Below are 26,367 nucleotides of genomic sequence, written 5' to 3'. Positions count from 1 at the left end.
ATAACTCTCCACTTTCCTAAAACGTCCACAGTTTTGCTACATTTCCACCAGTAATTTCCACCTATTTGATCTTACACCATTTTTTCAAGTGTGTGGTCAACACCAGTTCCCAGGTTGGTTGGTTGGTCTTGGTCTCATTACTTTTTTAGTTAGAGAGCTGGTTTGCTTGTTTGTTTGTTTGAACTTGACCCAAATCTCAACCTATCTGGGAAGAAGGGATCTCTTTTGGGGGGAAAAATACCTACATAAGATTGCTTTGTGTGAAAAATGAATGTGTGTGGGCTTAGCACACTGTGAGCAGTGTCACCACTGGTCAAGTGGTCCTCAAATGTATAAGAAAGCAAGCTGAGTAAGCCACGAGGAGCAAACCAGTAAGCAGTGGTCCTCCATGGCTTCTGGTCCATTTCCTGCTTCCAGGTTCCTAGAGAGAGAACATATTATGTGTGTATGGATGCGGCACCTGCCAATGATAAATCTTATGACCTATGGCTTAGGCAGGAAATAGGAGGTGGGACATCCGGTAGGCAGAAAGAATTCTCGGATAGATCCAGGCACAGGAGATTCACCCAGGAAGATATGGCAAGTTGGATGTATAGTACCTGAGGACAGGTAACCAGCCACATGGCAGAATGTAGCTCAGAATAAATGTGTTATATTGAGGTATGATAGTCAGAGAAGAGCCTAGCTATATGGCCAAAGTATTTGTAAATGTATTCTGAGTTTATTTCCAGGAGCATAGGACTGGGAGGATGAACCAGACCTAACTTCTACAGGTTCCTGGCCTGATTTCCCTCCATGGCAGACTGTGATATAGAACTGCAAGTTGAAATAAAGCCTTTCCTCCTAAAGTTGCTTTTAGTCGTGATGTTTTTATCACAGCAATAGAAACTAAACTAGGACAGTTAGCACATAAGTCATGGATTTAATCATTGTTTCCAGTTTTCAGCTCTCAAGTACCATGCACAGCTCTACACATGCATTTAATCAGTTCCTAAATGTTAGCAGTCGTGCCTCCAGGAGATGACTTCTACTAAAAAATTCATGGGCACAAAGGAGAGTGGCAAACAACTCTAGTGAAGTCTTGATGGGAATTCTCTTATACCCAGTGACAAGGCTGTTTTCCTGACTAAGCCATTCCAACTCCTCTGCTTTATCTGTGGAATCAAGACAAGCACCATCATATCTACACTATGATCCTCCTTTCCAGGTACATGGCATAAAATGTCCCACATGAACAGAGATCAAGAAAGAGTGACTTCAAAGAGCTTGAGAATCACAGCCTGTGTGGCTTCTTACTGGGTATTGTCCATTGCCCATTTATCCTCATGACCTGTTACTCAAACTCCTAGACACATCCATTTAAATATGATTAAATATGATCCATTTAACTAGGATTAAAAACTGCCCAGAGCTGTATTTGCTTCCTCAAAACTAGTTCTTGCCTTTTTGAGTTTCCAGTTGGCATCAGTCTTACCACCTAAACTTCCTATGATTAGAAACCTGATGTTATGGAAGAGTTGTACATAAATATCCTTACAGAGTTTGACCTACAGCAACCTACCAGTTCCCAGTATAGCAGCTATTCCAATGTACTTGAACTTCTCCCACCGGTTTCATCCAAAACTGATCTAGAAAATATACATTTCCTAGGTGATACTGAGAAGTGTTCTACCTTAGGAACTGATCTTACCTTCAAAATGGCAAGATTATTTGCCAAGAATAAGTAAATTTAGAAATTTTCTTATTATGATGGGACACAAATCTCAAATATAATTACTTCAATGTCTTAATAATAATACATATAACTATTTCAATAATGCTATTCATATTTGAGAGCAGATTATAACTTCAAACATCTGTACATCTCACTCTACATTAATTTTATGTTAGAATGCACACACACATGTGGGTGTGTTCCTGTGGAGAGCAGGTTAGAGGTTGATACCAAGTGTCTTCCTCTATCACTTGCCATCTTATATTTTGAGAGAAGACTTCTTATTGAACATGAAGCAAAGCTGGTTGGCCAGCACAAGCTCTAGGGATTTGCCTGGCTCTATTTCCCCAGCACAGATATCATATGCTACCACACTCTTCTTTCTATGTGGGGTTTAGGTGATCCAGCTTGGGACATCATGCTTGTTCTACAGGCAGTTTACCAACTGAGCCACTTCCTAACCCCTCATTCTACCTTATTTGTATATTATACACATACACATGTGTTAGAGAACCCTTCTGCTAAGGTTGCAGTCACCATGTCCAGATAGCTCTCTGAGCTCAGCTCAAAATGGAGGACTCCCTTTCTCAGAGGGACTTACCTTTTCTTTGCCTGACCTTATCTGAAGAGTATCTCTGAGCATGGACCTCTGGCCTTATTTGGAGGATGACTGCACAGAGCTTCCTGCAAGGGCTACATGACTCAACACAAAGTCCCCCTTAGCCATTACTGCCACGTAATAAAAGGTCACTTATGTCATGGCCAATCAGTCCCTCTTGCCCATATGATATTCATGATATAACCTATCAGCTCTTTCTACCTGCATTCCTAAGAGCCCTTATATACCCTACCCCTAGAATAATAAAGTAGCACTCTCACTGAAGTTGTCTCCCCTGGAGTTCTTCTATCATACTCAGCAGTCCAAACCCCGCTTGCTACTTCTGCTCCCTTTGTCCTCAAGGATGAGAGTTCAAGTGTCCTTGAGGAGAAAGGAGGAACACACACACACACACACACACACACACACACACGTGCACATGTGCACACATATGTATGTACTAGACAAACTCAATTACAGAAATGACTAAGATATAGCCTATGTCTTGAGAAAGTGTATTGAGAGAGGAGAAAAGTTCTCTCTTAAATAAATAAGCAATGATGACTAAGTAACTATAGCAGCTGAACTAACTAACCCTGTGTGCTTTCTGCTTGCTAGCTGCTATTTTCAGTGCTCCCATAGGTCAATTATTCAATTTCTTAAGACAGTACTGTGATGGGTAGCATTACAGATGTGAAGGCTTTAGAGATCCCAGGTGCCTTACATAAGTCTGTATGTTGAAAGACACTTCAAACCAATCTGTCTAGCCTCGATGGCAAACACATTTTTTTTTCTGTTTAAAATATTACAGGAACAGAGAAGCAAAAATGATTCCATAGGATGGGAACATGGGGGCTTGAACCTACCCCACAGGAAGCTGGGGGACTACAGACAGAAGAAAAACTGACTGTACTGGCTGTAAAGCTTGAGATGTGAGTAAAAGCAAAGGCAGGAATGGCTAGGCTGTTGGACCTGGTCTACCTTTATCTCTGGGCAGCTCCACACTGACATGTGCCACAGGAAGACTTTTGAGTCTCCCTTTGTAGCCTGGGCTCCTCCGTGTCTCAGATCTAGATGTAGGTTGTCCTTCTGTATCACCACAGCATGACTCACTGTTTTCCCATACTGCTCTTTTGAACCAGGAATAAAGTGTTCCACACCCACTTCACTCTGGTCAGTAGCACTAGGACTGAGCAACAACTAGAATAGAGTTACATAACAAGACTCTGAAGTGAGATGGATCTAGCGTGTGTCTTTTAGAGCCTTTTGGGTGTTGGTGTGAATTACCAGCTCTGCTTTGAACTCTTTCTAGACTATCAATGACATTCATGTATCTCTCACAAATACTTTTTGATATCATACTATGTCTTAACAGAGGAACTCAAAGTTCCTTACCCAAAAATTGTTTTTTGAAAACCTACTGTGCCTGATCCTGCTCTGGGTACAGAGGATTGAGACTTGAACACACACAAAATGAAGTAACATCCTGCAGATATCTTACTTGCAAATATAACTGATTAAAAGTATAGCAGCTTAGCATCCTGGTGGTCAGTTTTACAGAGAGAGGATTAGGGAAAAATTAAAACTTATAAGAGTTATAGATGCAGTGAAAGCTGACTGGGTGAGTAGATGAGATGGTTTTTAAGTTAGGGTAAATGGCAGAGTGAGGCACTCTAAAGAGACGTGAGCCTCTTAATCTATCAGAGTACAGAAATAAAGGATAGCAGAAGAATGAGAATTCCAATAGAAACAAAGGTGCCAGCCACATGGAGAAATTGTCTTTTAGACCATGAAGGACATTGGACACAGTTCTAATATCTTGTCTTACCACCTTAGATGAACTAAAGCCCTAGCAATGATGAGACAATGTTGGGCGGGACCCCACCTCGACCTAACCTGCTGGGATGTTCATGACCTTGCACTTCTATGCAAACTTTAGTCTGCCTTGGACCAGGAAGATGGGCTTGAAGGGCACACTGTATCACTTTTGTCTGTCTTCCCAATACCCCTACACTAAATATAATTCCTTTTCTGCTTTCTATTGAATTGGCTGTTCTAACTGGCTTCTTGGGTTTTAACAGCTAGATTATGACCCTCAGTAACATTAGGAATTCTTTTTTATTTTAAACAAGTTGAGACAGTACAGAAATTTACAAAGAAAGAATGAGATAAGTGATCCACACCATTTTTCCAGGCTAGCCATTGATCTTTGCTGAGCTCTGTTGCAGACACGTCTGGGCAGCTTTGGGGACAAGGAGACTCTTAGAAGGTTATAAACACAGTGTATTTTAACACATGATTTAAGTCAAACATTGAATAAAGTAGACTTGAAATTAATAAAGACATAAAAATTGGAATAAAATAAATGGGTTTGAAAAATGTATCCTTAATAAGTAACATTAAAAGTTTCAAAAAGGGGGTGGAGCTGGAGAACTCATGCATGGGAAAATGAACTTCTAATCTCACACCATATGCAACAATCAGCTCTAATTGGACTAGACACATAACCATAAAATCTGAAACTAGGGAGCTCCTAGAAGAAAACATAAAACAGTAGACATCTTGGCATTGATATGGGAAAACTTTAGAGTGGGCTTAAAAAATTATAGACAACAAAAGCAAAAATCAACAATAAGATTCCATGTAGAGGAATTTGCTCAGCGAATGAATTGAAAGGAACCTGTGGGATGGAAACAATATTTGTAAGCCGTGTAGTGCAAAGGAGACAGAGTAACTTGTGTGTCTCCTCCAAAATTCAGATGTTGTTCAAGGTTTACTAAAGGTTGTTCCTTACAGGGTCATGATGGGGCCATGAAGACTCCTACTGTGTTGATGAGAGAGGGGTCACATAGCAGCATTTGGCTAGTTGGCACTCTCTGTCCAGTGAGAACAATGTTTCCTTTTGTCCTTCTACCATGTGGAATAGAGCAAGAAGCTCTCACTAGGTGCTGCCATGTTGATATGGATTCCCAGCTTCCTGAGCTGTGAGGCACGAATCAATCAATCAATCAATAAATATCTCTTTTTTTGTGTGTATGTATTACGTTGTGTTGTGGAAAGAGAGAAAAAAAGAGGGAGGGAGGGAGGGAGGGAGGGAGGGAGGGAGGGAGGGAGGAAAAAGGGAGGGAGGAAGAAGGGAGGGAGGGAGGAAGAAGGGAGGGAGGGAGGAAGAGAGAGAGAGTGAATGTATTCTTCCTTGTGCAGGTATACATGTACCTAAATGCACATATGAGCATGTGATTATGAAGGCCAAAGGACAACCTCGGGCAACTTCCTGTCTACCTTTTTTGAAAGAGGGTTTCCCAGTGGAGCTTGCTAAGTAGAGTAGACTGGTTGACAGTGAGCCCCAGGAATCTGCTTATCCCCACATTTCCAGAACGAAGACTGCAACTGTGAGCTCTACCATAGCTGGCTTTGGCTTTAACTTGAGTTCTAGGAACTAAACTTGGGTCTTTGTGCTCCTAAAATATGTACTTTACTGATTAAGCTGTCTCCCAGTCTCTGGGTTTGGTTTCCTTATAAGAGAAAACCCTGTGTGAGACTATGGATATGTTAATTAACTACAAACTAGGATCAAAACACCTTGCATGGCTAGGTCATTGGCCCTTGGGAAGAACCTACTCATTATTATTCTGCTAAGTCATGTATTAATAAACTGTCATCTACGTTCTTATCACTATGCCCATAGATTAGTACATCTCTCAACCCTTATCAGAGAAGGATCATTTTTCCAAGAATGGAAATTAATACAGAGACCCACAACCTGTCAAAAATACAGAGAATAAAAGACTATGGAATACTAAGGTTTAAATGGGATGTCTATATTACAAATGTAAACACACACACACACACACACACACACACACACACACACACACACACACACACTGAGGTTCAGGGATCAACCCAGAGGAGGACAAGAAAAATTATAAGAACCAGAGGTAGTAGATAACTTCAGAGAAACAGTTTTTTCTAGACATGACAGGGTCGTTGCACACATAAACTCACAGTGGTTGTGACTGCATATGCAAACACTGCACCAGATGAAGGCAGCCAAAGTCCCCATAGATGGGGAAGGATTCTTGAAGCGCCACCATTCACTGAAATGATACGAGCAACTGATGGCTGCTGGGGGGGCGGGACAGTCAGTTTTCTTCAAGGATACGTTTCATGAGAGGCTGCCCACACCTGATCACCCTTGCACACATGGCAGGTTTAAAAATTGAACATATGAGGTTGGGAAGGAAAACTGGTGAGGGAGATAGAAAAGGAACTGGAAGGAAGAAGAGTGAATTTTATCAAATTATGAAATGTTCAATCAATAATAGAAATGGTAGTTACATGAGGTCATGGCTATATTAATCAATTTGTCACACCTTATTTCACAATGTATTTGTATATCAAAATACCACTTTATTCTCCCTAAGTATATGTGTTTATATTTGCCCTTTATAAGCTCAAATGCTTGTCACTTGTGTACAGTGAGAATATTTAAGTCCTGTCTTTTAGGTATCGCTGTGAGCATTTTATTTTTTACTGCAGCGGTCAAGTCTCTGAAGAGGGTTTGGATGCTGTCATGGTTGCTACTTATATGTGTGTGCACTTTTTCCAAGGAGCAGGACTGTGGCTTTCATCAGATTCTCAGAGCAGTTCCTGACGCCAAGATGTTTTAAATCTGTTTCACAACAGAGATTGTGGTTTGGAGAATCAAAATAATACAGTTAGAAGGTAATCAAAGAAATCATTTAGAAGTCCAGCAATGGCACCTCCAGGAGAGAGAAATAATTTTCCTCTTCTGGGAGTATCTTAGCTGTGACTAAAGAGCAGCTTTCAACCTGTCAAAAACAGTAGACTCAAGCTCAGGAAGGCTACCTGATGAACTTCCGAGACTGTCTCCTCATAGCTTCCGGTGAAGGGAAACGGGAAAAGGGAACTGAATAGAACTTTTAAAGATGAACCTGCAGTTATTTACCAGGAAGATCTTCATAAATAAAACACACCAAATAGTTGTGTCACATGATCGAGTGAGCAGGATCTTGCAAATTAACAGCTTGGCTGCCGAGACCGTCTCTGAGCTTGTGGTATTCCAGATTCATCTGACAAGGAGGAAGGACTCCTGTGTTCAGTACTGTGAACCACAAGCTCACCACATCGCCCCAGCATGGCACAGGGGATTTACAGGGAAAGGATATAGCTTTATCTTGAATATGCATAAGGGGCCAGGAAGAAAATAGAGACAGTCTATTGATGTCTTCACTTCAGAGATTAAAAATCTCTGACTCAAAGAGAGAAATGATTTTTTTCAAGGATCATTTAATATGAGTCACAGATTTGAAATTCTAACCAACTCCTTTTTTAAAAACAAGATTAAGCTTTGTGGTCTTTTAGGCAGTTTTAGGGGTGTGTGTGTGTGTGTGTGAGAGAGAGAGAGAGAGAGAGAGAGAGAGAGAGAGGAGGGGGTGCTGGTTCTCACATCTCCCCAGTCCTCACATGTATACTTCTGACCCCCCCCCAAACACACACACACACACACACACACACACACACACACACACACACACCCTTGAATGGCTCTAGCCCTGATACAAGGCCATGTACTCTGATATTTAAGGGACTTTACTGAGATGAGGACATAGCCTTGCATCAGGACTAGAAACATCCAAGTGGGAATGCCCAACAAAAGTGCAAGAGACACTCTTAAGAGTGTTCAGTAAAGATTTACTAAGAAATCAAGAGTATCCAAGGATTTGTGGTTTGAGGAAGCTTTAAAGAAGTGTTGCTCCTCAAGCTTCATTTGCTCATGTGTAGAATGTGTATGATAATCAGATCTCCTGCATGGGACTATGTGAGAATTGAGCAGGACTGTAGCAGAGAAGCAGGGCCTGGAGCCTAGACTGCTTAGCACCACAGTGTCTCAGAGCTGTCCAACATTTGTCACCTTTAATGAGATGCAGCAGAAGGGCATCTGTAGCTGTCACTAGGAATCTGTCACCTTGCAGGTTAAAAGCAAATCTTGTAGGGTTTGTGAAGGAAGGACTTCATTATATTTTTCCCTTAGAACCTGCTGTTTGCTCTTTTCTTATAACAATATTATTTCAATTCAAATGATTAAATCTATGTAAGGCTTCAGGGGGAAGCACAACACACTGGCCAGCAGTGTGTGTATAGCCTGTGCTATCTTTTCTACCAGATTAAAATCACTTGCAAAAAAAATTCACCAGGAGTCGAAGATGAGGGACTGTCTGCCAAGGTTACATGAAATCTTACCCCAAAGTAATACCCCACGGACAGACAAAGAGGAGAGTCAGAATCTTGGCATGAGGCTGCAAAGTCAAAGATCAATCCCATTTTCAAATGTGCCTGGAGTTGCACAGGGAATTCTCCCCAGATGCTGGAATCCAGCAATGGAAAACTCTTCAAGGTCCATGGGAACAGTTTTTCTTACTCTTTTGGAACTTGCTGCTCTTTGAAATATGAAGTATGTGTGCACACTATAACTAAATTTCTCTGGTAAGAAGTAGATGTCCATTGGAAGCCGTTTTTCCATTTGCTATATCTAAGAGGCTGTGCTCTCTCTGATAGCTGCTTCTTCCTTTTGAGCTGTCCGTGCCATTTTGCTTTACCAGACACTGGGGTTGGGGCTTTGCTCACAATGATGGAAAAAGCCAGTGTAGACTTTTTAGACAAGGTCAAGTGTGGTCTAGGCTGACCTAGACTTTAAATGACCAGTGATGATTATCCTATTGAACTCTGATATCCTACTTATTTATGCCTTGCATCTCCAGAGTCCCACCCACAACCCTTACAAAATAAGTCTCTCCAACTTGTGGCTTAAGAAATTCTTAAATATTAAAAGAAAAATGCCACAATGAAATCATCACAGAAAATAAAAACGAATCACTATATGTCCACATGAAATTGTCCAATGACAATTTAGACTGACTTCCATTTGAATTTAGAGAGAATAAGCCAATATGCCTTGCCTTCCCCTCTCCTCTCCTCCTATTCCCTTCCCTTCCTATGCTTTCCTATCCCTGAGGTGATGGGGAGAACTATTTTTCTCACCTGAACTTAATGTCTGTAAAAATAACTGAGGCAAGATTAAAACAGAGACTGAAGGAACACCCATTCAGAGCCTGCCCCACATGTGGCCCATACATATACAGCCACCCAATTAGACAAGATGGATGAAGCAAAGAAGTACAGGCCGACAGGAGTTGGATGTAGATCGCTCCTGAGAGACACAGCCAGAATACAGCAAACACAGAGGTGAATGCCAGCAGCAAACCACTGAACTGAGAATAGGACCCCTGTTGAAAAAATCAGAGAAAGAACTGGAAGAGCTTGAAGGGGCTCGAGACCCCATATGTACAACAATGCCAAGCAACCAGAGCTTCCAGGGACTAAGCCACTACCTAAAGACTATACATGGATTGACCCTGGACTCTGACCTCATAGGTAGCAATGAATATCCTAGTAAGAGCACCAGTGGAAGGGGAAGCCCTGGGTCCTGCTAAGACTGAACCCCCAGTGAACTAGACTGTTGGGGGGAGGGCGGCAATGGGGGAGGATGGGGAGGGGAACACCCATAAGGAAGGGGAGGGGGGAGGGGGATGTTTGCCCGGAAACCAGGAAAGGGAATAACACTCGAAATGTATATAAGAAATACTCAAGTTAATTAAAACACACCCAGTCAGTACATTCACACTAAAAAAAAAAATAAAAAATAACTGAGGCATTTCCAACGTAACTTTGCTCCTTTTCAGATAAGGCCCAGCCATACACTTTGCTGAGCATTGTGGGAACGCATGATTATGCCCATCCATGATCATGCCTATCTGTAATTTCTGCTCATCATTGAGAACATGTCGTCAAGAATTGATGATGCTGCCCATTTAACATGTCAAGTCTCTCACATACATGTGGATTTATCTATGCCCCTGTCTCCCCCATACCTCATTTTTGTCCTATACATTGCACTGCCCCATGGCTGCTGCTAAGCTGAGTGGCCCTTTCAGAGGCCAGGAAATACCGGTATGGAAAGCAGAAGTTCTTCTCTTGTTTAGATTGAGGAATATATGTAATATTCTGACATGAAATAGCAGACAGGGATCCTTTCAGGCTGTTTATCTCCACAAGAGAGCCCCCAGCATGGTGAGACCACAAGAAATTAAATCCATCATCCACCACACACATCACCACTGCAGGAAATGTCTATTTGTACTTCTAAAAATGCCTTGTTGAACAAGTCTGCCTTACAATGACATCTGCTGGGAGACTCTGGCATTGAGTGGAAACCAATCCAAATATCTAATGTCAATAATTCCCTAGGGAGCTGGGATAATTGTGCCAAGATCTGCCTTTTAAATTATCTTCAAAGCTAGAAATCATATTGTTAAAACCGTAAACCAAAACCATAACAAATACCAGATGCAGAACTATGAAATGGAACCCCAAATATAAGTTAGCACCCTAATGCAGTACTATTCCACTTTTAAACATCATCCAGATTGATAAAATAAATGCCATCCACCTGAGACACATTTACACTATAGTTTCTCGTTTTCCTTAGCAAACATCAAAGGACTAGTTGAACATAAAGCATTTTCATTTTCTTTGGAATGTTACTATACATTTTGGGCAGGCTTTTCCTGGCTTATCAGTATATAGGCCTACTCCTGTGTTTGAATTCCAGTCGATGATGCAAACAACATCTGAGGTAGAAGGACTCCAGAGGAGGTGATCTTTTGGTGAGCTACTATTATTTCCAATGGTACATCACTCAGGAAGAAAACAAAAGTAATCTGAGCTGTAAAATGTCTTCTAGTACCCTCTACCGTGACAAGTAGACACATGAATAAAATAAGAATTGCAGGAGCCAACAGAACTGATGATACAAAAGAAATTATGACATAAATAGTCATAATTCCACTGAATTGTATTAACATGTGCTACAATTAACTTAAGCATTGTTAGCATAAAGCTCATTCTGCAGTTGCTGTTTAAACAAAAGACTTTTGCAATGAAATAGAACATTTCATTCATTTTTATTGTCATGGTTACATTTGACAGTATGATAGACGAATTCTTTCTCCTCTTATTATTCACAGTAATTAGTGAAGCCAATTTTTAACATAGGATTGGAGAGGGATCACAACTACAAAATTCCTAAAGTTATTAAAGTTATAATCTCTGAGAATTTTCAAAGAGAACATATACATATACACACACTACACACACACACACACACACATATATATGAATATATGACAGAACATCTGAAAAAAAGCTCTTTGTACCTTTTAAACATAAAAGACAAAACAAAACATTTTATCCTTGAGACTGCAGCACACGTCTGTGATATTCAGATGCAGTTTTGATTTAAAGTGTATAAAAAACTCATTAATGAATCTAATCACCCAAAGGCTTTGTTTCTAGTGAAGCTCTAGTCATGCCCACAAAAGTGACATAAGATTAGTGAACATGATGGGTTGGCTTATGCTCTGTAATCTCTTTCACTTCATACATTGAAATTATTTAAAGACAAGCCTCTACAAGAGCCAACACTATAGTCAGCATCCTGAGGTACTGTGTTCTCGGTGCTAGTCCACAGACTTCCTAAATAATCCATACATATGTATATCCTACCATGTTATTATCCCACCTCACTCCTACACCCATGCTATAATGAATGGTTCCCGTCTTCTTGACTCAAACTGTCTTTCAGACACCATGGATATTCTGCAATCTTGCTCTGTTTATAGACCATGCAACTCCAGTTACCATTTTAATCTCTGCATTCATTTTGTTTTCTCATCTAGAGTGCTCTGTTCCCTACAGTCATTCTCATTCTTCTTGGTTGACTTTAAACTGTATCTAAGAGCTCTCATGTGTTTCCAATGTTAAAGCTCTCCCCTGCACGTCTCAGCAGGCTTTTTGAATGCTACTGAACACCCGTGGATCAAACAAAGTAAGTATCTTTGCTAAGTAAATGTGATCTCTGTGTCAGTGTTATGGATCCATTGGTACCCAATGCCAGTGAATCAATTCTCTTTACCATTAGTACAAATCAGAAAGTCTCAAAATTAGCTGTTTTCTTTTTCAATCAACTGAGGCTTGCGTAGGAACAGATCCTGTACTCTCCTTAAGACTATGACTGAATAGGCTTTCAGCACATGTACTTTCAAGGAGCTCCTTGGGTTTCAGTATCTACCCAGTGCCAGGACATTATTTTTTCCTAAGAAGATTCCATCTGACTATTTATCAGCTGACCATGAGAAGCCAAACAGCCTGTGCAAACCACAGGAGATTTAGTGATGATCTGTAGATTAAACAAGGCAGAAGTTTTGCCTTCACATGTCGAATCCAGCAGCATCTACATATTTGATCAAACAGTTCATAATGTTTTCTTGGTTGCCACAGTTATAAACTGACAACTGGAGCCAGAATTCCCCAAGTATGACAGAATCCAGAACAATCTAGAGGAGAAAAAGAGGAGCCAATAAATTTTCATGCTGAATCAGAAACTCTGAGAATGGAATCTGAGTATCTATACTTTTAAAATCTCTAGGTAAATGTTTCAAGCAGAAGGGTCTGGAAATACCTTTTCAATGTAAATTTGTGGTATATATTTGTTATAAGTAGTGGATAGTGTCATTACACTATTTTTAATGCCAGTGTAACACATACTTTGAACAAATTTACTCCCCCTTACACTCTTTCTCCCTAGTCCCATTCATTCTCTTGGACAGTCCTTTTTCTACCTTCCTGTCATGAATGGATGGGATGGATGGGATGGATGGATGGATGGATGGGATGGATGGATGGATGGATGGATGGATGGATGGATGGATGGATGGATGGATGCATGGATACATAGGTGGGTGGTATGTCTGTTTAATATCTAGTTTCCACCAATGACTAAAAACAAGCATTATTTGTCCTCTGAGTCTGTGTCTTACTTTCTTGTTATGAGTCGCACCCATTTTCCTGTAAACATCATTTAGTCTTTTGTGTTGCTGAATCGGGCACTCCGATTAATATCTGTATCAACATCTTTGCTAGTCAGAACTTGCCTGGGACGAAACACTTGGTGAGTTAAGTCTCTACCCAATCCCAATAGTTCCTCCTTGCCCAAGTCCTTTCACAGCATTCCAGAGGTCAGTATGTGGAACTCAAGTGACATAAGGAAGTAATAAGGGGACTGAAGTGGAAGGAGGCAAAGCTTTTTGGGGTGAGGTGATGGTCTTTAATCTTCTCAAAGGTCATCACAATGATTGCTCAACCAAGTCATTTTATGCATAAGGATTTGTGTTGTATGACTTCCTTGGGACATGTCTCCAGTGTGTATAGCACTGGTTTTGTCTGCCTAGAATATCCTTTGTGAACGAAAGACAGAAAGCAGCTAAAGGCTTACTCTTGGCAAAGTGTTGGGTACAATCTCAGCTGGACATTCATTTCAGGAGCTAGCCCCTGGAGACAATTTTTCTTTCAATTGAAATAAAAAAAAACAACCTCATAATGTGTCTTCCCTTTTTATTTTACCACAGTAGATACTTTGATACACATCAACCAAGAAGAAAAGAGGATGTTTGTCAGTTGGGATTTTGCTCTTGTGTAAAATTGGAGGTGGAAACAGTGGTTTTGAGGAAAACATTGAAATTCCAGTAAGTGGGATTAATCAGACTTTTATGTTCCAAAGTAAGATTACAAACAGCAAGTAAAAGTTCCCTGGCCCACCAGTGGAAACAAACTTTCTCAAATGAAAATAAAACGGACTGCACAGATGAAGCAGAGGCAATGCTGCAGTGAGTAACACTTGACATTTGGAGACCGGAATCTCAGCTCGCAGCTCTCTCCCGCAGGAGACACTTCTCACCAAATAGTTGGCTCCTTGTGGTATCTAACTTTCTTTGAAACACCAAGCTTGGAGTCTTTAGGGAGATGGGAAATTAATGTAAACCATTTTGGCTTAACTCCTCATGGCCTGAGAACTGTCGCAATCTAGAGTCTAGAAATACAGACTGAAAATGAGTTTTAGAGTCCAAGTGTCTGAGAGATGGGAATAGCATTAATGGGAATAGATTGTTGACAGGCTTGGGCCTGCCACCAGCCACAGAAACTCACTCAGTATGTATCTTGGGACTTTTTCCTGACATTTTTAATAAAGTCTCATTGTTTTGCAGAAACATTTGGACATCCTTATTTATTTGGTGCACCAGGACAGTTGCCATTTTAAATGCAATGAAATATTGAATAACAACGAGATCAACAAAACAATGAAAGCAGCTGTCAAACGGGTTCGTCACGGGTGAAAACCTTCCACACCGTCATCAGCATCACTCATAGAGTTAAAGACAGACATCCAGGCAGATGGAGAAATGACATAGGGGTGGTTACAAGAAGTTCCAACATTGGACCAAAACATAAGATTTGTGTGTGCTCTATGCCTCTCCTAATGCTTCAGAGCTGTGGGGTTCAAGTAACTTGTTGCTTAAGAGCAGACAGAAAGTTGACCATATTTATATTTTTTCTCTAAACCATCTTCACATCCTAAGCAATCCCTCTTGACATCACAGAATCTTCCCACAACTCACACGGAAAAGCCCAGCTTCATTCCACTCTTCTCCATGTCTCCCGGTCTGAAGAGCATAAAGCAATACCACTTAGTAAGCCTTGGGTGGCTGTCTCTGCCTCCTTGACCTATTTGGCACAATGCAGGTGGCATTTGTATCCATTCACACAATGTGTGGACAGTACATAAGGGTCACTGGCAACCTGAGAAGCAGGAATGTCAGACCAACTGGACCAACAATCACCTTGTTTATATCTTTTATAGGCTAATGACAGAATTATGTCCAAAAAGCTCCTGTGAAGAAAATACGTAAAATACAGTCAATATGATTATCTATAGAACACTTTTCTTCTACATATGACAGATTCTTTATTATACTATGACACAATGAACCTAAAACCACAGCAGGAAATAATTATGCTTATAATAAATTTGGTCTTTCCTGTAGCATCTTTTTCTTAGTCAAATAAGACAATTCTCCATTTGTACATTAAACACTAAAGAGTGACCTAATTGTATCATGCTTAAGCATGACTCTCAAAATCCTTAACCTCTCCTGGTAACACAGCCATAACTTCAACAACCATCAACATGGTGATGAGGTTTTCTCTCTAAAGAATTTGACCACAACCTGCTGAAAAGTCCCACAGACAGGGCACAGAGACTGGTGGCTTTGTTCCGTTATCTATTGATAACATGGTTAGTGTTTTCTCTTATAAAGTTCTTATCTTGGAAGACAACTTCACTGATCCAAGAATGAACAATGCTACAATTCTCAAGCTATATTGCAAACCCAGTTAGAGAAACAGTCCACCTATCCAAAGAATAAGAGTGGTTCCAAATAACCAGAGTACTAATGATAGGTAGGGAGTGCTAGTTAAAGCTTGAAATTAGCAGAAATATCAAGATTTCCAGATGTTCAGTATAAAGCATCATTTAATACAGAAAGCATTCACCATTGGCCAATCACACACTGAAAGTACAGAGCTGCCCTGCCAGGGTCTACCTTCCTTGACTGACCATAATTAGAAGTTAAAAGTTGAATCGTGCAAACCATATATGTTATAGATGATTAAACTTTTCAGTTTTATGTGGTTCATTCAAATTCACTGTTTCATGCATTACTTTAACTCTTCCAAAAATCCTGCAGTAAGAGTCTTCCATCGCCAGGGCTCTGCCCTAGAAATGCATGACATCGACACTAGGAAGATTTTCAAAACAAACAAAATCTTACTGTGAGTCATAACAAATCTAAAATTATTCTTCCTCTATAAGCAACTGAGAAGAGGAACAAATATAAGAAATCACAATTGTTGACATTAAACCAGAGACAACAGAGAACTGGGACCCTAGAGAGAAATGAAATATTGCCCAAGCTTTTACATAGAAGTACTCTCTGGCTTACTGGGCAATTTCTCTTGAAACTACTTCCTTCCTGGGGAGTGGAGAGGGCCTGAAGTGCTCTTTTTTACATGTTCATAATATCCAAGAAATGGGAAGTCCACATAGAGCATTGCTAGCATGTGTGGCAAACATCATCTGCACTGCAAAGTATAAACATATGACAAAAGCCAGAAATTATTTTCTGAGGGAAGAAAATGGACCAGAGTAGAGGGTTACAGTGGAGTTTCTAAAACTCACTCAAAGTAAGGAAGAGTTCAAGTTCAAGTCCCTACAGTGAGAAGCAACAACTCTGTAGGTACATGAGGCAATCAGAACAGATCCCACAGTCCAGTATAAATTGAGCTTGTTGGCCTTAAAGGTCATTCTAAATAATCCTGGCAGCTCTCTTTAAAAGATTCAAACAAGTAACCTGGTTTGCAATCTAATCCAAACAAAAAACCCATCAGGTATGTGAAGAACCGAAAAGGAAAGGTAAGCCAAAATCAATGGAAGCAAATTAATCATTAGAAAAAAACATGAAAATAATACATATGAAATTAAAATATCACTAGCTAAAACTTATGGGAAAATAGGAAATGCACAAGAAAACATCAGTGAATTTGAATATAGAAATAGAAATTATCCAAAATCAAACACGGAAATTTTCCTGGAAAAAAATCAGATCTTTAACTTTAATTATAGTTGTGGTTCAAAGAAAGGAAGAGAAATTATTTAAATAAACCATAGTTTAAAATATTCCAATGTTGAAGCAAATGTTAAATCCACAGAGAGGCTAGAAAACTTTAAGCAGAAGACAGGGAGGCAGGAGAGGGATAGACAGAGACAGAACCATAGTTTGGCTAAAAAACAATATAATAAGAGTCATTCAAAGCCAGCAATAAAGAGAAAAACCTTTAAAAGATACAAACAGTAGAAACTGTCACATAAAATACAGAAATATGGATAAGAATATCACATATTTTTCTTTTAAAACCATATAAACTGGAAAATAAGATACCAGATCTTTTTTTAAAAGTTAAATATTTGTGTATATGTGTATGCATGTGTATATAGTCTGTGTGTGCACAGTATGTATCATGTGTGTGTAGGTCTGTGTGTAGTGGAGGGGGTGTGCATGTGTGTGCATATGCATGCATGTGCTTGTTGTGTGTGGATGTGTGTGTAGGTTTGTGGGGGTGTGGGATATGTAGGTATGGGTGTGTTCAGGTACACAAGCATTCATACATGCAGAGGATGAAGGATAAGGTGTTCCTCTGTCTCCGTTATCTCTTCTCTATTTACTGAGGTAGAGTCTTTCGGTGAATTCAAAACTCACAATTTTAACTTCTCTTCTAGATTCATAGTCTCTGTATTCATAGTCTCATATCCATACTCTGGGCTTAGTGATTGGCTGAACTTCCACTCAGTTTTCACACTGGCAATCTGAACTCTAACCTTCCTGTTTCCACAGCAAGCCCTTTGTGTGGTGAGCCATCTCTCCACCAAAGAACAGAACTAACATACAGTCCAGTGATCTAACTTTCAGACATATATACAAAATACCTGGCATCAGCATCTATAGAGGATTCTTTGTAACATGAGTGACAATCATCATGAGGCTGAAGCAACTCACATGTCTACCAGTGGATGCATGAATTCACTAAATGTATTCTGGTTAAGGGGGATAAATGATTCATGATTCACAAACATAATGATACAACATGGAAAGAAAGGGAAGCTTTTCACAGGCTTCAACATAGACATGCATGGAAGATATTCCATGTCATTTAAACAATGTCTGGCAAGACTTATATGAATTCACAGAAATAGAGGGTAAAGGACCAACAAGGGCTTGCAGCAGTAAAGAAGGAAACTGTAGGTAGAGTATCCCTAAGGCTCCCTGTATAAACTGTGGCACATCTACACAATGGAGTAATACTCTGCTATTAAAAACAATGACTTCATGAAATTCATAGGCAAATGGATGGAACTAGAAAGTATCATCCTGAGCGAGGTAACCCAGTCACAAAAATCACACATGGCATGCACTCAGCCCAAAAGTTCTGAAATCCAAGATACAATCCACGGACAACATGAAGCTCAAGAAGGACAACCAAAGTGCGGATGCTTCAGTCCTTCTTAGAAGGGGGAACAAAAACATTCACAGGAGGAAATACAGAGACAAAGTTTGGAGCAGAGACTGAAGGAAATGCCATTCAGAGACTGCCCCACCTGGGGATCCAGCCCATAGTCATACAGCCACAAAACCCAGGCAATATTGCTGAGGCCAAGAAATGCATGCTGACAGGAGCCTGATATAGCTGTCTCCTGAGAGGCTCTGCTATAACATGACAAATACAGAGGAGGATGCTAGCAGGAAACCATTGAACTGAGAATGCAGTCCCCGTTGGAGGAGTTAGAGAAAGGATTGAAGGAGCTGAAGGGGCTTATAACCCCATAGGAACAACAATACCAACCAACCAGAGCTCCCAGAGACTAAACCACCATCCAAAGAGTACACATGGACTGACCCATAACTCCAGCTGTATATGTAGCAGAGGATGGCCTTGTTGGGCATCAAGGGGAGGAGAAGCCCTTGGTCCTGCCAAGGCTTGATCCCCCAGTGTAGGGAAATGTCAGGGTGTGGAGGAAGGAAGGGGTGGGTGGGGGTAGGGAAACACCCTCATAGAAGCCAGGGAGGTGGGGTGGGATAGAGGGCTTATGGACAGGAAACCAGGAAAGGGGATAACATTTGAAATGTAAATAAAAAATATCCAATAAAAAATAAGATTAAAAACAAAAACCATGTAATGTGGCTGGCTGGGAAGTCCCCACTATCCAGTAGCAATTACTGTTTATATACAATGCAAGAGACATTATGAATCATGGAAGTTTTAGAGCTCCATGATCCTTGTAAGCTTTGTTTAGTTCCCGAGCCTTATAAGTTTTCATTGGTTTTCTGAATTTTATGGTCACTGTTCTTTCTTTACAGAAGGGAACTTTTTAATTTTTAAGAAGTATACACATAACATGGAGCTAGAAGTAAAACCAAACCAAACTATACAAACAAATGAATAACCCACAACTAATCCAAAAGAAAGTGGGAAAGTAGAAAAGGAATAAACAGTACACATGAATAAATAGTACAAAAAATGGTACCCTTAAAAGTTAACCATACTGCCAATGCCAATACATGTAAATACTGAAATACTCCAATGAGCAAAATAGAAAGTAGAAGTTTATCTCAGTGATAGAGCAATTGCCTTAGCATGTGCAAGACCCAGTAGATGGAGGGACAGCTGCAAATCAACTTTCAACTATATAGTACCAAGAAATTCATCTAAAAAATGAAACCAACCAGATAGAATGGTACATCACACAATACCAGTACTCAGAGGTTAAGCTAGAAGGATGATGAGTTCAAGGTAGGCAATGTAGGTTATATAATAATAATAATAATAATAATAATAATAATAATAATAATAATACATATGTACATTGGATATGCATATGTATCCACACATAATGATACAGATAATATAAAAGTAGATGAAAGAGCGAAATTAAAAGCTACTTATAAAAGCAGTAGACTTTTAGGAAGATTGGAGAACACTTAAGAGATTGAGACTGGCTGAAGGAAGTGAATCCTGGTCCCATATCCTGTTCATTCTCTACTTTGATTGCTGAGGCAATTTAACCATCTGGCCTGTTGTTCCTGCTGATGTGTCTTCCCAGCATAACAGAATGTGTCCCTTGATTTGATCCCTTACATTTGTGTAGGACAAACTAAATCCTTCTTTCCTTGAGTGGCTCTGGTAAGGTATTTTGTTGCAGCAGAGAAAAGAACTTGTCCACCCATCTCCTGGCATTCACATCCTGGTGCAATCCTCTCCCCTTGAGGATGTACTCAACATAATGACTTGTTTCTAAGAAGTTGAACCTAGAAAACGACTGAGTATAACTTCTGAAAATCATTTTCAAGGTCTGTGTTCCCGTCAGACCCTGTCTTTCTCCCCAACCCATTCCAACTTGTTTGCCTGCTTGCTTGCTCTCCTCAAGTAAACTACCATGTTGTATGATGGCCTATGGAAAACCACATGTAACCAGAAATTGACAGTCATCTCTGACCAATACCCAGGAAGAAACAAAGATCAACTAGCAAGAAATGGGTCTCCCTGTGAGGAACTTGAAATGAAGCCTTCCCTTATCATAATTCGAGAGGAGCCAGACTTAGCTGACTATGATTGTTGTCTTATGAGGGATCCTAAAGAGGGGCCCAGCTAGGCCATGCCCACATTATTGACCCACAAGATATTGTGAAAAAGCATTTGTTTCACAGTTTTATATTGGGGGTAACTTGTTTTACTACAAAAGATAACTAAGTCACCTAGATTTCTGCAGTAACCTTATTTCTCCTATTGCCTGCTCAGAAAATGGCCAGATTTACACTTCCGCAGCCTCCACAAATCATCTCTAAAATATCCATATTCAGAATAAAATGAAAAGATCTTGAAAGACCTAAAGTAGCCTACAACCACCTATTTCTTTGTCCTCAAATGTTAATACTCATGCTTCAACCCATAGACTCATGGGTGTTCCTTGGGAATGCTGGGTGTCCCAACAGTGACCTTTCCCTAAGCCATCTCTACATATGTCTTCTTCCATTGCCTTTTTCAAATCTTTAATCAAATGTTCTCTCCTAATGAGACATCACTTTGGAAACTGGCATGTGACTTTGTTCCTTCTTCCACTTTTTCTTATCCATAGCATGTGTCACCATCTAACTTGTTTATTAACTCTCTTGTTAAATCTATTCTTCTAAAACATGTGGACATGGTTGAGTTTCTTGCCTACTGTGAATGAAATCCTGGGTTAGATGACCAATAACACATAGAACATACATCGAAATTTCAAGGCCAGCCTTAGCAACATGAGACCCTGTCTCAAAAAAAAAAAGAAAAAAGAAAAGAAAAGAAAAAAGAAAGAGGAAGGAAGGCAGGCAGGCAGGCAGGCAGGCAGGCAGGCAGGCAGGCAGGAAGGAAGGAAGGAAGGAAGGAAGGAAGGAAGGAAGGAAGGAAGGAAGGAAAAGAAAAAATGGACTTTCAGTTTATTAACAGATAATAAAAAGAGCAACCCTAATCCAAGTAATAGCAGTCCATAAAAAGTTTGCATCAATTCAAAGATTAGAGTATGCTTGTGTAACGATCTTTCCAAGAAGCCAGAACTATTATGGAATAAGAACTTAAGAATTAAAAATAGAGGCCTGTAGAAATGGCTCAGTGATTGAGAACTCAGAGAACCCAGGTTCAAATCCCAGCACCCACATGGCAGATCACAACTATCTCTAACTGCAATGTCCTCTTCTAGCCTCCATGAGACCAGTTGCATGTGATAATAGATACACATGCTGGCACCAGACTCATATACAAAAAGTAATCATTTTAAATGAATTAAAAAGAGCATGATGACATAGACAGACTAATAAACTAACCACATGTACAGTGTTTCCTTATTATTGAATATGTTGAACATAATAAAAGCTCACACTCACTTGAGACTATGATATGCAAACTGGATGTGTGCCTGCTGAGAGTTTTCACAAAATACCATATCTCTTTTATTATGGAAACATAAAATAGTCCCAAGGCATACTCTGGACTTAATAGAACTTTACCATTAAGCAGTAGTTCTGTTTCCCTGTTAAGCTTTCTGGGTTTCCGTCATACACATACTGAGATCCTGAAACAATCCCCTGGCACCAGAAACAGGCCTGTGCTTGCCAGTGCCTACAAACAAAGGACTATTTTATTCTGCTCACTTCCTTCTTAGAGGAAAGGCCTTCACTCAATGGTGGCAAGCACCCCCATCCCCAAGGCAGTTTGAGTCTAAGTGTTGAAAGGGTGTTACTGGTGGTAGTCTACAAAGTAGAGAATCATGCTGTGAGGGTATTAGTGGCCTGCAATGCTTGGCTATCCCAACTGAAGCTTTTTGGAGGGAGTTGGGGTTTTGGTTCTGGTTTTTGTTTTTTCAAGACAGGGTTTCTCTATGTCTACTTGGCTGTCCTGGAACTCACTCCATGGACCAGGCTGACCTTAAACTCACAGAGATCCACCTTCCAGAGAGCAGGGATTTAAAGCACGTGCCACCACTACCTGGCTACCCTTTCCCTTTTATCTAGGTATGCATTCTTATATACCCACACACATCACAACACAAACACACACTCATGCACAAAGGAGTGGGGGATGAGAGTTATTTTCAAAAACTGCTGTAATAAGATCAAAGAAACTAAATGTTTCATATCCAACTTCTGAAAGTGATTCCATGATTTCTAGTGCTGTCTATGCCCACTGACAATAATCAAACACATCACAGGTGCACACACACACACACACACACACACACACAACACAACACACACACACACCCCTTAAAGCACATTAACAAAGAGAAAAGAGAAGTCTTAAATTGGCCCCTTGGCTTATGCAAACATTAGTGAATCCAGCATGAGTCAATGGAGTCCATGCTGTTCTCTGTCAACTTGTGGGGGCCTATGATGAGATCCAGGGCGCTGGTGACTATACCAGGACAGGCTCTGCAGAACTTCTGACTCAGCTGCACATCAAAGAGTCTGGTTATGTGGGTGCATGGGCAGATCACCCCTAGAGGCATCTGGATGGTCAGCTCTGTGGCATCTAGAGCAGACTTTCCCCAGCACTACATCCATGGTTGAGGGGAGGGTGAAGGATGAAGGGGCAGCTATACCATTTAGGCTGAATGCTCATCATTAAAAAAGTGTTTATTATGAGCCTAAAAGCAATCTAATACCACATGAGCTGATACAATTGATAAATGCTGAAACCACAGCCTGTGTTTAATCATAAGGCTCCCACTTCCTGATGATGTAGCTTTCAGGAAATCTGCTTAATTTTTTCTAAGTTTCAGTTTTCTCATTTGTAAAATGTTGATAAAAATGTTGCGTATCTCCAAGAACTGCCACATCAGGGCATGTGAACATCAAGTGCTTTTGCCAGGCACACAGTGCACCCTCAGGACGTGTTGCTGCTCAAAAGTCCTACATGTGCATCGAGAAGGAAATACTGAGTGTCCGTTATTATGAGGTGCATACTTACTGGGGATGTCAACGGTCCATAAATAATCAAGGAAATATAATGTAAGCAAGATGATAAACAGTGTGAGAAAAGCAAAGGAGAGATTGGAATGATGAAATGACTTGCACCTCCATTGAGAATAGGAGGGATGCAATAAATAGAAGGCAAGCACTCAGTGTCCTCCCTCATACTCAGTGTCCCTAACCTCAAAAAGGAGCAGATCAAACCAGGTAACTCCCCTTCTTCATCATGCAAAATAAACCCTATCTGGAGAGGTGCCTCTGCTAAGTTCTGGCACCTAGACGTCCGAAGTTGCTCCTTTTCCCTGAGGTTGCTATTCGGCATCTTCTAAGGATAAATGTTTTGTATCCCAAAGTCCTTGTCCTTTTAATTATATTACTGATCAAAATTCTATGACCAGTATACCTACCCCAAGCCACCAAATACTCTTAATAGAAGAAGCAAGAGTACTGTATTCCCTTTGCAAGAAACAGCACTCTTAAGCTGAAGAGGAAAAGCAGCTACAGGATGGTACAGAGCACAAATCGCTTTTCATGTCTACATTTAATCCCTAAAAATGCCTTCAAGAGGCTACTGAAATGGAATTATCTCCTCAGTCCCAATCACAATTTCCTTATCCTCGTCTGTTGCTTGCTCCGTCTCTTTAAAGTCGCCATCTTGTCTTCTGTGTTTGGGCTGCTTTGAAGCCTCACATGCTTTGAAAGTGCTACATATTCACATCAAATGTGACCCATGACATTTCCCTTGAGTTAAGCAATGCTGACCTGGTGAGCATGTGACATTTAAATCTGCAAGGAGTCATCAAGAGAAAGAAATCCTTAATGAGTCCACATGAAAGAATAGTGATGCAGGCCTTTCCTGTGTTGTAGTATATCATCACTGTTCATCACCAAGGAGGAGGAGGAGGAGGAGGAGGAAGAGGAGGAGGAGGAAGAGGAGGAGGAGGAAGAGGAGGAGGAGGAAGAGGAGGAGGAGGAAGAGGAGGAGGAGGAAGAGGAGGAGGAGGAAGAGGAGGAGGAGGAAGAGGAGGAGGAAGAAGAGGAGGAGGAGGAAGAAGAGGAGGAGGAGGAGGAAGAAGAGGAGGAGGAGGAGGAAGAAGAGGAGGAGGAGGAGGAAGAAGAGGAGGAGGAGGAGGAAGAGGAGGAGGAGGAGGAAGAGGAGGAGGAGGGGAGGGGAAAAGGAGCAAGAGAAGAAAGAAAAGCATATCATGACTTGAAATATCATCCTCACACAAACATTATCTTTCATTCTTCTTCAAGAACAGTGAATGACATCTTCAACACCCACTAAAAGCTGGAAACCCCCAAATTCTCTCAGTGTCCATGGAAAGGGTCAAAAGGATCATTCCCAGACTTCTGTGCAAGATATTGAAGTAATTGCCAGTCACAGGTAAATCACAGGCTCAGTTCTTCAAGATCAAGTCAGTTACCCCTGAATACCTCTAGCTAAGTAGCAAGGACAGTGGAGATGCTCAAGGAATGTGTGCCATGAATGGGCGGAAATGAACAAATGTCTCCAAAAGCAGCATTTGAATGTTTCCCTGTGGTTGTGTGTCCAAATGGCAGAGAGAGAGGCAGTAAGTGCCCAGCTGCGAGGCCTGCTTGTTAATGTTCCACTTAATTGAAATAGTTTCATGTCCTTGGTATTCAGATGGAGTTATACTGTTCAAGGAAAATAATGAGAAGCTGCCAAAATTCTTGCGCAAATGCATTTCTTATGAAAATACTTATGATTTGGGACCTCTCCTGAACCGTCATCAAATAGTTCGAGCTGCAAGTCATGGCTCTTGAGAAAAGCACGTATTTCACTGAATTTTGTTCCATTGAATATAATAACCCACTCTTACACAGCTATCAACACTGTTAACACACTCTGCAAGTGTGTGGATGCGCACATACACACCAACACATATGCGCACACAATTTCTTTTACCAAGGGTCAACATCACCAAAGGGATAATTAGAATTCAGAAACTGTCATTTGCAGTCCCAAAAGAGCTTGGCTCACACAGGGATTTCATCTCCTACTTACACAGATACAGCTCTGGGAGGGCATGGGACTTCATCCCAATTCCCTGACTGTGGTTTGTACTTGCAAGAACTCTACAGGCAACACCTCAAAAAGGTTTCTCCAGAGCCTTCTCAAAGTGGCTTTCAGCTGCCTTAGCATTGGACCCTACCTAGCCCACCTATGGAAGCTGTGAAGTTTCATTATTTTGTTTCTTCCCACGTGCTTCTGCCCTGGAAGTTTCAATCTTCTTTCAATGTATTACTTCTTCCAACTCTAAAGCTTTTCCTGGCATCGTTTCTTAAGCTTGGCTTGCCTCCCTTCTGCCCGCTCAATCTCTGCCTCTGACCTCCCACTCATTGTTTAAAACAGGGCAAACATTCATTCCTTTCTGGAAGGCCGGCCTCTTCCTCCAGGCAGTTGTATTTCCTCTGTGAGGAGATGAATGCTGTTTTAGGGTGGCTGTGTGATTGTATGAAAATGTGTGAGTAGGGCAGCAGATAGGCTAGGAGTGGATTGTATCTACTCCATACCAGCCCAGGCAAGTCCCTCTGCCTGACTGAGTGTCTGGTCCCTGCTGTTCTTTTGGTGGAAATGAGCACACATGCCTTAGGGTTCCTGGAAATGACAGGAACTCAGGAATTGATAAACTGAGCCCACAAAGATTAGAAGCCTGTGGTTAGAACACTCATGTTATTTTCTATGAAAAGTATATTTTTTTCATAAAACATACTTTGATCACAGTTGCCAACCCCCCAACCCCTCCCAGATCCTCTTCAGCTCCTTCCCTCCCAAATTCACACCCTTTCTTTACTTCTTTACTAAAAAAACAAAACAAGCATCTTTAAAATTAATAACAAAAATTAAAAATAAGACAAAATATAAACAAGCAAACCTAAATAGGATGAAAGAAACAAAGAAAGAAAGAAAGAAAGAAAGAAAGAAAGAAAGAAAGAAA

Source organism: Rattus norvegicus, chromosome 6 (genome assembly GCF_021556685.1).
Source record: "Rattus norvegicus strain SHRSP/BbbUtx chromosome 6, alternate assembly SHRSP_T2T, whole genome shotgun sequence".
NCBI lineage: Eukaryota > Metazoa > Chordata > Mammalia > Rodentia > Muridae > Rattus > Rattus norvegicus.
This window is presented reverse-complemented; position numbering follows the sequence as displayed.